Raw genomic sequence first — 12,380 nt, forward strand, 5'->3', positions numbered from 1 at the left:
TCTAATGATCCTTCCCTAACATTGAGTTAATGGTATGAGAAGAAGTAGGGTTTCTTCCCTTTTAATACTAGGATTTTACTCTTTTCTTTTCCCTTATGATTGTGCAGAATGGCAGAAAATGAATGCCTTGATTTCCACTGGTATTTTTCCATAGTTAAAAGGTGGATGTTGGGAGGCTGAGGTGGGCGGGAGATTGAGACCATCCTGGCTAACATTGTGAAACCCTGTCTCTACTAAAAATACAAAAAAATTAGCCGGGCATGGTGGCGGAAGCCTGTAGTCCCAGCTGGTCGGGAGGCTGAGGCAGGAGAATGGCGTGAACCCGGGAGGCAAAGCTTTCAGTGAGCTGAGATCACACCACTGCACTCAAGCCTGGGTGACAGAGCAAGACTCCGTCTCAAAAAAAAAAAAAAAAGATGGATGTGTGTTGGGTATGGTACAGGCATGTAGTGTAGACGTAGGAAAGGCAGAGTAAGAACAAAGAATTATCTCAAGGATTCATGTGAGCCATATATTCTTAGACCCTAAGCTTCTCAGAGAGAGAGAGAGAGAGAGAAAATACCTCCATATCTCATATCTATGTCCAGTTTTGGGAGTCAGGGATTTTGGTACAGAGCTACTGTATCCTTTCTCACCAGATCACTCATTCACATGGCCACACATCAGAGCCCAATTTTTTGGTTTTGGACTTTTAAAAAAAATCAAGGTATAATTGATATATAAAGTGCACATATTTAAATTATACAGTAAAATTTGATAAAATTCAGCATATATGTAAACCTTTGAAACCACCATCACCACAACCACGATAGCGAACATATCCAGCAACTCCCAAAAGTTTTCTAGCAGACCTACCCACCACCCTCAAAATAATGCTCCTGTAATCCTTCCCTTCTGCCCTTCCTTCCTCATTCACCCCATCTGCCCTTTCCCCAGGTAACCACTTAGCACTTTTGTCACTAGTTTGAATTTCCTAGAATTTTCCTAGAGTACAAATGGAATCATACCATATGTACTCTTCTTGTCTGGCCTTTTTCACTCAGCATAATTATTTTGAGATTCATTTATGTGGCAGCATGCATCAGTAATTTATTACTTTTTATTGCTGAATAGTCATATTCCATTTATGGAAATACTGCTATTTGTTTATTTACTGTTGATGGGCATTTGGGTTATTTCCAGTGTTTAGATGCTACAGATGAATACACTTGTGTACAAGTCTTTGTACAAACATATGATTTCATTCTCTTACGTAAGTATGTGGGAGTATAATGGCTGAATCAAATAATAGGTCTATCTTTTCATTTTTAATCATGCTTTTCCAAATTGGTTATACCATTTTACATTCCCACCTGCAATGGATGGGAAATCCTGTTTTTGATACCCTCACCAACACTAGGTATAGTCTTTTTAGTTTTTGTCATTCTGATGGATGCACAGTGGTATCTTATTGTGGTTTTAATTCGCATTAAGGTGCAAATTAAATGATGCAAATTAGGTTGAGCATCTTGTATTTATTTTCCATTCATAAGATCTCTGTTACAGTTACTCAACTCTGCCATTTTAGAGTGAAAGCAATGTGAAAGGAAAATAAAAACTCAGACTGCAGGTCACTCTGCCAAAAGGAAAAAATTAAGCTGAAAGCTGTGTCCTGCAAGAAGCTGCCTTTCCATTTGTTTCTAAGCAGATAGCTGTAGATAAAAGGTTCGATATCTCCCCAGGTAGCTACTCCATGTTCACCTTACCTTATGTAAAGTATTGATTTACTGAGCACAATATGAATACATAATTGACTATTCCCCTACCTGCCCCTTTTCTCTTGCAACATGTAGATTACCATATTCTCCCTCTTTCCCTTCCAGCCCACTTTTTCCCTTTAAATATTGCAACCCTCAAAATCATCTTTGAAGAAAGGCAAAGACCAGTGACCATTTATGTGATTCCATGTTTTATTCTTCTGGGCATGTCCTTAACCTTGGCAAAATAAAGTTCTAAATTGATTGAGACCTGTCTCAGATCTTTTTGGTTTACAGCAGCCATAGATGATAAGTAAATGGATGGATGTGGCTGTGTTCCAATAAAATTTTATTTATGAACGCAAATAACAAAAAACCAGACAATGGTTATATTTGGCCTTTGGATTGTAGTTTGCTGATCCCTGACATAAATGTTAATGTTCTCTGCAAATGAAGACATGAAGACAGCTTTACTTCTTCCTTTCTAATTTTTTTTTTTTAATGCCTGGTTGCACTGCTAGAACCTCCAATACAGTGTTGAATAGAAGTGGTGAGGGCAGGCTGGGCACAGTGGCTCACGCCTGTTATCCCAGCACTTTGGGAGGCTGAGGCAGGTGCATCACATGAGGCCAGGAGTTTGAGACCAGACTGGCCAACATGGCAAAACTCCTTCTCTTCTAAAAATACAAAAATTAGCCAAGTGTGGTGGCTCGTGCCTGTGGTCCCAACTAGGTGGGAGGCTAAGGCATGAGAATTGCTTGAACCTGGGAGGTGGAGGTTGCAGCGAGCCAAGATTGCACCACCATACTCCATCCCAGGCAATAGAATGAGACTCTGTCTCAAAGTTAATAGAGCTGGTGAGAGCAGGTATTTTTGTCTGGTTTCTACCAATGATATAATATTACCTATAACTTTTTCATGGATATTGTTTATCAGATTGGGAAACTCCCTCTATTCCTAATTTTTGGCTTATTTGAACCAGCTTTTGGTTTATTGATTTTCCTCTGTTGTTTTGCTGTTGTCTATCTCAGGAAGTTCCTTTCTATTCCAAAAATTTTTTATCACGAGTGGATGCTGAATTTTGTCAAGTGCTTTTTCTGCATCTGTTGAGAATGAAATATGGTGATATCACATTATTTTGATGAATTACATTAACTGATTTTCATATGTTAAACCAACCTTGCATTCCTGGGATAAACCTCAGTTGGTTTGTTTTTGTTTTTGTTTTCTTCCTGTACACACAAACAGCCAGAACTTGGTCTTTTTTATGATTCACTTGCTAAGATTTTGTTTGGAATGTTTGCATCTATGTTCGTGAGGGATATTGGCCTGTAGATTCTTTTAATGCCTCTGGTTTTGATATCAGGGTAATTCTGGCCTCATAGAATACGTTGGGAAATACTTCTTTCTTTTTACCTTGTTGAAAGAGTTTCTTTAGAATTGTTTTTTTTTTTTTTTTTTTCTTAAATGTTTGGTAGAATTCCCCAGTGATGTGGGCCTGGAGTTTTCTTTGTGGGGAGTTTTTTTTTTTTTTTTTTTTAACTATAAATTCTTTTTAAAAAGTAAATGTAAGGCTATTCGGGTCACTTATTTCTTCTTGAGTGAGCTTTGGTCGTTGTGTCTTGCAAGAAATTTGTTTATTTCATCCAAGTTGTGAAATGTTTAAGCACAAAGTTGTTCATAATATTTTCTTATCATTCTTTTAATGTTTTTATAGTCACCTATCTTATTCCTGGCGTTGTTAATTTGTTTCTTTTCTCTATAGTTCCCAGTCAGTCTAGGTAGAGGTTTATTAATTTTATTGATCTTTTCAAAGAACCAGCCTTTGGGCTTACTGGTTTTTTTCTGTTGTTTTGTTTTCTGAAGTCTCATGATTTCTGCTTTGATCTTTATTATTTCCTTTATTCTGCTTACTTTGAATATAATGTGTTCTTTTTCTAATTTCTTTTTTTTCTTATTTTTCTGTTTATTTATTTATTTAGAGACAAGGTCTTTCTCTGTCGCCTAGCTGGGGTGCTGTGGCGTAATCTTGGCTCACTGTAGCCTCAATTTCCTGGGACCAAGCAATTCTCCTGCCTCAGCATCCCAGGTAGCTGGGACTGCAGGCATCTACCACCATGCCTGGCTCATTTTTTAACTTTTTGTAGAGATGGGGACTTGCTGTGTTGCCCAGGCTCTTTTTCTAATTTCATAAAGTAGATGAGGTCACTGATTTCAGACCTTTCTTCTTTTCGAATCTAGGTCTTTCATGCTGTAGATTTCACCCTAATTACTGCTTTAGTGGCCTACTCTTAATTCTGATGTCGTGTTTTTATTTTCATTCACTTCAAAACACTTTATAATTTCCCTTTTGATTTCTTCTTTGACTTACAGATTATTGAGAAATGTGTTAGTTTCCAAACATTAGTATTTTTCAGATTCCTTTCTGTACTGATCTCTATTTTAATTTCATTGTGGTCAGAAAACAGACTTTGTATTACTTGAATCTTTTAAAATGTATTGTGATTTGTTTTATGGCTTGGAATATGGTCTACCTTGGTAAATGTCCCATTTGCACTTTTCAAAAATATGTATTCTGCTGTCTTTGGGTAAGATGTTCTATAAATGTGAAGTAGGTCAATTTAGTAGATAGAATTTTTAAAAATCAGCATTCTTACTGATTTTCTGTCTACTTGTTCTGCTATTGAGAGAAGTGTTGAAATCTCCAACAAAAAACCCTGTGGATTTTTTTATTTCTCCTTGCAGTTCTTTTCAGTTTTTGCATCATATATTTTGAAACTCTGTTACTAGGTACATACATGTTTAGAATTTTTATGTTCTTTTGATGACTTCTTTATCAATTGTTAAATTTATTGTTATGAAATGACTTCCTTTATCATTATGAACTAACTTTTTTTATCCCTGGTAATATTCTTTGCTCTGAAATATACTTTGATACTAATATAGCCACTCCACTTTTCTTTTGGCTAGTATTAACATAGTATATCTTTTTTCATCCTTTTATTTTGAAGCTTTGTATCTTTATATTTAAAGTTGCCTTGCTTTTTTAGAAGAAAATCTACTCTAACAATATCTGCCATTTAATTGGGATGTTTAGACCATTTACATTTAATGTGTTTACTGATATAGTTAGGTTTAAGTCTTTTCTCTTGCTTTTGTTTTCCTTTGTTTCATCTGTTCTTCATTCTCCTTTTGTTCTTTTTATGCCTTCGTTTCTATTGGGGAACTCTGTTTTGTCTTTTTTGTTGGTTTATTAGCTATAACTCATGACCTTGATATATTTAAAGAGTAGTGGTTACGTGTTTTGCAGAAAGTCTTCAATTTGAGTTTATCTGATGTTTTCTCATGATTAGACTTGGTTTATAGATTGGGGGAGGGGTCAAGTGCTGTGCGGCTAATGCCTGTTGTAATCCCAGCACTTTTGGAGAATGAGGTGGGAAGATTACTTAAGCCCAGGAGCTTGAGACCAGCCTGGGTAACATGTGAGATCCTGTCTCTTAAAAAAAAAAAAAAAAAAAAAAAAAAAAAATTAGCAAGGCATAGTGGCACACACCTATAGTCCCAGCTACTCAGAAAGCCAAGGTAGGAAGATGGTTTGAGTCCAGCAGTTTGAGGCTGCAGTAAGCCATGATTGCACCACTACACTCAAGCCTGGGTGACAGAATGAGACCGTGTCTCTAAATAAATAAATAAATAAATAATTGGAGGAGGGAATAGATACCATAAAAGTGCCCTTCTCATCATACCAAAGGGTTTATAATAACATGACATGTTGCTGGTACTGCTACCCTGATCACTAGGTTTAGGTGGTATCTGCAAGGTTTCTCCACTGTAAAGTTAGTATGTTTCTTTTTCCCTTTCTATTTTTTAGGAATTCAGCCCACACTCAAGGAGATGGGAATTAAGCTTCACTTCCCGGAGGGGGAGAATCAGAGAATTTGTAGATGTGTGCTAAAACTCCCACAATAATTAATATTTTGGTGGATCAGATATTATGAGGCTATTCAAGTATTCTGATAAAGTTTTTCCATGAATTTTGACAATCATTAGTGGATCTTCCCTATAGCAGTTATTACTATGGTGTTCTAATGATTATTTCCTATTTCCCTTATTCTTTCTACATTTGTTCATTATAAATCTCCTGTAAAGAAAATTGGGCCCCTCTCTCTCTCTCTCTCTCTCATTTATTTGCTTATTCATCATTTATGCATATTAGTGTGGATTTATGGATATTGTATTCTTTGTATTATAATCCAATAGTATCATAATTTTTTTTTTTCTTAAAATCTTCCAGCTTTGGCCACTGGAAGCTCTTTCAAGTGGCTGGGATATTTTGTTGTTGCTGTTTGTTTGTTTTTTAGCACTTCCTTACTTTCTGACACTACAGGGTACTCCCGGCTTATCTTGTATTTTCCGTGTCCAAGAATCAGCCATTTTTCAGGGAGCCCTGATTCCTTTTACTAGAGAATAGTATATAAGAAACTAGACCTGGGTACTAGAAATGCTTTTGGCTATCAGGCGTCACTGCTTCTAGGCTCTCAGTGGACAGGACTAGGAGATATATGTATTTATATCCATGTATACACACATATCTATACTTATTTCTCTATTTGTATCTATGTTAAAATAAACGTTAGTTTATACTGGTTTCTCTGACTCAAATTCAGCACTACAGGGTTAATTCTAGCGTTTTCCCCATTGCGTATTCTTTCTTTGACAGTGAGAAGCTTGGCTGTCATTACCTACAATGTATTTACAGTTATTTGTTTAACCAAGACAAGGATATCTGCTCACACCATTTCTTCTCAACACCATATTGGAGGTTCTAGCCAATGCAACCTGGCATGAAAAAGAAGCTAAAAAAAAAAAAAACCCAAACCAACCATGGCCGGGCGCGGTGGCTCACACCTGTAATCCCAGCACTTTGGGAGGCTGAGGTGGGTGGATCATCTGAGGTCAGGAGTTTGAGACCAGCCTGACTGACATGGTGAAACCCCATCTCTACTAAAACTACAATACAGGACAGGACAGGACAAGACACGACAATAACCAGGGGTGGTGGTGGGTACCTGTAATCCCAGCTACTCTGGAGGCTGAGGCAGGAGAATCGCTTGAACTCAGGAGGCGGAGGTTGCAGTGAGCTGAGATCGCGCCATTGCACTCCAGCCTGGGCGACGAGCAAAAAACTCCATCTCAAAAAAAGAAAAAAAAATCCAAATTGGAGGGGAAGAAGTAAAACTGTCTTGATGTCTTCCCTTATTAGAGAGAAATACTTGGTAGTTTGCAGTCTGTTCTGCCTCAGGAGAGACTGCACTAAAACTAATGTGAACATCTCAAAATTTAACTGTTTTGTAAAGACCACCCCTTCCACTTTCCTTCAGCATCCCAGTTACCGTTGGAATATTTTATAGCATATTTGTTTTTCCTTTAATATGTTAAACCTAAAGCCCAGGTTTTGTAGCTTGAATATGTTTCCTTTTGTTGATATGACAGTGGGATATGACACTGGAGTAAAACAAATCAAATAACTGGTCCCTATCTTCCATGCAGTGGTCTTTGGTAGGTGAAATTCCCTTATGTTTTCAAGTTCAGTTCCTGAAGTAGCTCATCCATTCAGATTCTGAAGTAGGGTGATCGATCACTCCTGCACTGTCTTCAGGATAACAGCGAAGGCTAGTTCCATGTACCTCTGAAGGGTACTGTGAGCCCCAAAGAGGCTAAGCTGGATGGGGGTTAACGCAGAAGGTCTGCAGTTGGAATGCAGGTGTAACTTTGAATCTGCAGCATATGAGAGCACACATTCCTCTCTTGGAATTCTGATACCAGAATCTGTAATCACATGCAAATAGTGTTTATGGGACTGGGCTCACACAGAAAGTAGCTTCATGCCAAGGTCTTATGCTCAGGGCAAATGTTAGGGATAATGTATTTCCAAATGAGTTATTTTACTGAACAAGAATATGCCTTGACACATGTTCTGTGTTTAGTCATACACATTTGTCATGCCTCAGTACCTCTAAGATGGGTCTCATGGCAACAGGCAGGAGGATTTTATGTGTTCATTTGTGCTTTAGAGCCAAGAATATTTTATAATTCGTCTGATTGGTCTGCAGTTAGAAAAAGTGACAGAGATGGTGACCCTCCCTCCACCCATCATTTTTATATTTCCATTTACTTATTTCAGTGTAGAACTGAGCTCATGGTGAGTCAAGCCAAGTGCCATACAGTTCATCTCCATTGCAGAGGTTCTCCCTGAGTTGTTGGAAACACTGGGAAGTCACTGCCCCACTACGACAGAAGTGGTGCTGTTATTCAGGCTATTCTCACTTCCTCCTCTCTGTCCTCTGTTTGTCCTCCAGCTTCCCCTTGCCTATCTCCCACCAAACCCAACCTTGTCTGCTCTGCTGCCTTCACCCTCCCTTTACTCTTCCTCCTCTCTCCCTGCCGCCACTGCTTTTTTGATATTTTATCCATATTTTTACTTGGTGGTTTGATGGTGAAAGTGCATATAAGACCCAGCCATTCCCTTTCTCTTTTGTCTTTTCTCATAGCTTCGATTAACATGGCAATAATTTCCTCCCCATGATAATCCTGGACTTTCCACTTATACTTTAAAAACCTTTCAATTGGAGATGGGAGGGGGATGGTTAATGGTCTTTCCAGGGTAGCCGTTTCTTCAGACACTTTTATTGAAGGTGGCTGCTAAGTGGAGTTTTACTCTGGTGTCATCTGACTGGATTAATCAGATTTGTGCTCAAGAATTTTTTTTTTTTTTTTTTTTTTTTTCATACAGAGTCTTGTTCTTGTTGCTCAGGCTGGAATGCAGTGGCACGATCTTGACTCACTGCAGCCTTTGCGTCCTGGATTCAAGCAAGCATGTTGGCTAATTTTTGAATTTTTTTTAGTAGAGACAGGGTTTTGCCATGTTGGCCAGGCTGGTCTCAAACTCCTGATCTCAAGTGATCTGCCCTCCTCGGCCTCCCAAAGTGCTGGGATCACAGGCATGAGCCAGCACGACTGGCAAGAGATCTTGTGATGGTTTGGGTTTGGAAATGATAGAATCAAATAGAAAGAAAAGATTGTATACTCAAAGAAATAGCGTCTGCTTTGATGTCTTCCTGCTAGCTTACCACGGGGTATTACGTGGTGCTGCTCTGCCTCTGCTTTTAGGGTCGCCACTTAAGACAGTGAAACGACTTAAGATATTTCTTTTAAGAAGTGCCATTGCTGGAGTATTGCTGGAGTATTAGTATTTAGGGTTCTCCAGAGAAACAGAACTATTAGGAGATAGAGAGATAGAGATTTATTATAAGGAATTGACTCAGATGATTAAGAAAGCTGGTGAGTTTAAAATCTGCAGTATGGGCTAGCCGGCTGGAGACCCAGGAGAGTCGATGATGCAAATGAAATCTGCAGGGGCAGTCTGCTGGAGAATTTTCCTCTTGGAGAGGAGGCCAGTCTTTGTGTTCTATTTAACTGATCAGGTGAGGCCTGCCCTCATTATGGAGGGCAGTCTGCTTTACCGAAAGTTCACAAATTTAAATGTTAATCTCATCTAAAAAACCCTCCAAGTTGACACATAAAATTAACCATTACAGCCAGGTTTATTTGGAATTCTGTGATACGTGGTTGGGTCTTTTTATACTTTTATTTTCAATGGTCTGTTTTGTATATAACCATTTAGTTAGACCAGCTCACAGAATATAACCGGGACTTCAGCTGGCTGTGCTCTTGTCAGAACCCATATTTGATCGATTTACTATGTATTCTTTGCTGTGTGTATGGGTGAGTGGGTCTGTAAAATGCTGATATGTGTTCTTTATCCACTCCCCACCCCCTACTTTCTCTTAAATTCCTTAAAAAATTGATTAAGGAACTAAGACATTGTTGCAAAGATGCTATTTTATGGGATATATTATTCTCTAGGGTAGACTCTGCTAAGCAGTTGTACAGCAGTGGTCTGTTGTGAAGGGTAAACATGTAGCCTTTCTCCACTAGAAAGCCTCGCTGCCGTTGTTTGTGTAGGCCTGAGCCTCAGTGGCTAGTGCAGCCTCGCAGTAATGCATGCTGACGTGAGTCCTGGTAAGGGAAAATGTCTTTTGAGCAAGAGACAAACTGGACAGAATGCTAGCAAGCTAAATATAACTCTTCAGAGAGCCAGACATGCATAAACTAGTTCTTAGTGAGCAACACATCCGATTCAGAGTGGAAACATTTTCTAAAAGGATTTTTTTTCCTTCTTGGCTTACTGTAATGAGTATAAACCCAAATTAATTTAATTTTTCGTGGAAAGCTAAGACAACCATTGATTTTTCTGTCTCAGCATCTCTGCAGTTATATGTTAGTAGCCATTGTTAATGTTGGAAGCCTCCTGTCTCCCAGTGCCCCAGCATTCTGTTCATGAGTCAACAGGCCTGCTCTGCTATTCTGATGAGTTTTGCTCCCACAAGGGAAGAGGACAGGGAGTTTGCATGTTCAGACCTTGACGAATCTGGGAGTTCAGTTTTTCATGGGCCCTCACTCTGCTTCAGGATGCTCACACCAGTGTGTGAAAACTCTTAGAAAAACCCATCAAAATGAGCCAGCCTCTATGGAATTAGGAAATTTGTGGGCTAAGACTAACATTACCTCAACATCTGTTATGGCTTAAATGTATTGTTTTAATAATATTTTATGTTATTCTTTTTGCCTGAAGCTGTAGAAGCATTTTATAGCCAGCAACTCTTCAGAATAGTAAAGGAAAGCAGGCATCATCCTCATGCTTAACAATAGAGCTGTGTTTCTGTGCACCAACCCCAGATGCTGGGTCTGGCCCCCACAGAATGAGTGCCTTCGTAGGGCATCCCAAATGGGATGGTGCATAGCGTCACTCTGGAGGCTGGGGAAAGTGCAGATCCAGACCTTTCCCAGCCTGTTGAGTTAGAATTGGGGGGCTGTGCTCCAGGGCATGAGGAAGTGAGTTGGGAAATGGTATTTTAAACAAGTGAAGTGATTGTCATATAACTTGTCTGGCATCAGATCCCCAGACTCTGGCAGAGTTTCCGGAAGGTCTCTCAAAACTGAAATAAGAAACTGCAGTTGTTGTCCACAGCTGCTAAAATTGTTCCAAATTAGGAAAGGGAAGGGGAAACAGAACACAGTAGTTCCAGAGAAGAATCTGAGGAGCCGTGTGAGCTAGGAAGGCCATTGTGAACAGAAGCGAGTCAGTATTTCCTCTCCTGCCTTATCACTCCCATCTGCCAGTTCCCTCCTTTTTTTTTTCTGAGCGTGTAAAATATGTTTTATTGTTCTTTAAAAGGGTTCAGGGTTTGGTTTTAAATCAGGTTGCACACCTTTCAAATCTGACATCTCTCTATGTCAGACTGGTTTCAGCTAGCAGTACTTCATTAAATCCAAAAGAAAATAATTGCTTTAATTTTAAGGAAAAAAAATCCAGTTTTGAGAAGAGTTAACATTAGTCTTTAATTTAAAACAAAATGAGGGCTGTTTCATGTTGCTTTATACATCCTTCTCCTCAATACAGAACCAGGGATGTAATTTTCCTAACTCGGGCAGGCACTGATACTGATGGACACTGCGTGCGTGTGCATGCGCGCGCGCACGCACACCCCCTCCCCTCAAACAACAAAATTCAGAGTATGTCAAAGGGAAAAGGTTTGTTACGGTATTGATCAAAACCCTTGGAGTCAACACTGTCTATCTTAGCTTAGCACGTATGCTGTTTTGATCTTGAGTCTATATTAATGGAATCTATTGTTATGTTCTGAAATAAAGAATTTTGGATATACCATTATTTTTTACTTTAAAGTCCTAGAAACAATTTCAAAAAGCATTATTTGGTTTTGTTTTCTGGGATGGGAGAAGCGAGAATCTGCAGATTTGCATTTAGTTAAAAATTGAAACTCCAGCAATAGGAAATAGGCAGTTCACATAGCCGGCCAACGTTTGAGGTATCATCAGTGTGAAACAAGGTCCTGGTCTGTTCCTACTGGCCTAGCTGACACTAACAAAATGGGAGGCCTGTGGCTCTGCACAGCAAATTCCAGCAGGATAAGATGACTTCAAGCCTGTATTCAAAGCCTTAGAAGCAGGGCACTACTGAGAATGTAGTATTTAGAGGTAAAAATAGTGCAAGATTAAGAGCCCCTGATGGTGCCCCTCTACCTGCTTTGTCCATGCAGCCTGATTGTAACTGCCTTCCACAAAGGAGCAGAAAAACAGCTTTTGTAGATCAGTACACTAAACCCAGCAAAGAATCTGCAAAAATGCTACTACACTGCTTTACAAGCAACACAGTCCCTTCGCTACTCATTGGGTTGTCCGATGTCTCTCCTCTACCCTGTTACGGCCTGTGGACACATACTCACTAGACATCATTGTTGGTTTTAAACCAGGGATTTTTTTTTTTTAACCTCAAAAGAACCTAGTAATAACACGGCAATCAGTGGTTAAACTGAACTTTACATATACGGGGCAGTTTGGAAAACATACCACAAGCATTTCTCAAGTCGAAAATATGTGAATTTGCTGCTGCTCCTTTGACCGTTTCTGAAAATTCACAGTACAGATCCTAAAATAAAAATTTTAAGCTACCAGCATTCTCTGATACTAGACAGAAAATCAGAGTAACGCTGCAGCCCACAA

General features: G+C 39.1%; 2 protein-coding genes across 2 annotated transcripts in view; both read left to right on the forward strand.

Annotated features, from left to right (window-relative positions):
* Window positions 1-12,380, forward strand: part of ACAD8 (acyl-CoA dehydrogenase family member 8) — a 675,944-nt gene that overhangs the window by 522,643 nt on the left and 140,921 nt on the right. The window lies entirely within an intron of this gene.
* JAM3 (junctional adhesion molecule 3) overlaps window positions 1-12,380 on the forward strand; it is a 73,751-nt gene that overhangs the window by 32,517 nt on the left and 28,854 nt on the right.

Source organism: Macaca thibetana, chromosome 14 (assembly GCF_024542745.1).
Source record: "Macaca thibetana thibetana isolate TM-01 chromosome 14, ASM2454274v1, whole genome shotgun sequence".
Classification (NCBI taxonomy): domain Eukaryota; kingdom Metazoa; phylum Chordata; class Mammalia; order Primates; family Cercopithecidae; genus Macaca; species Macaca thibetana.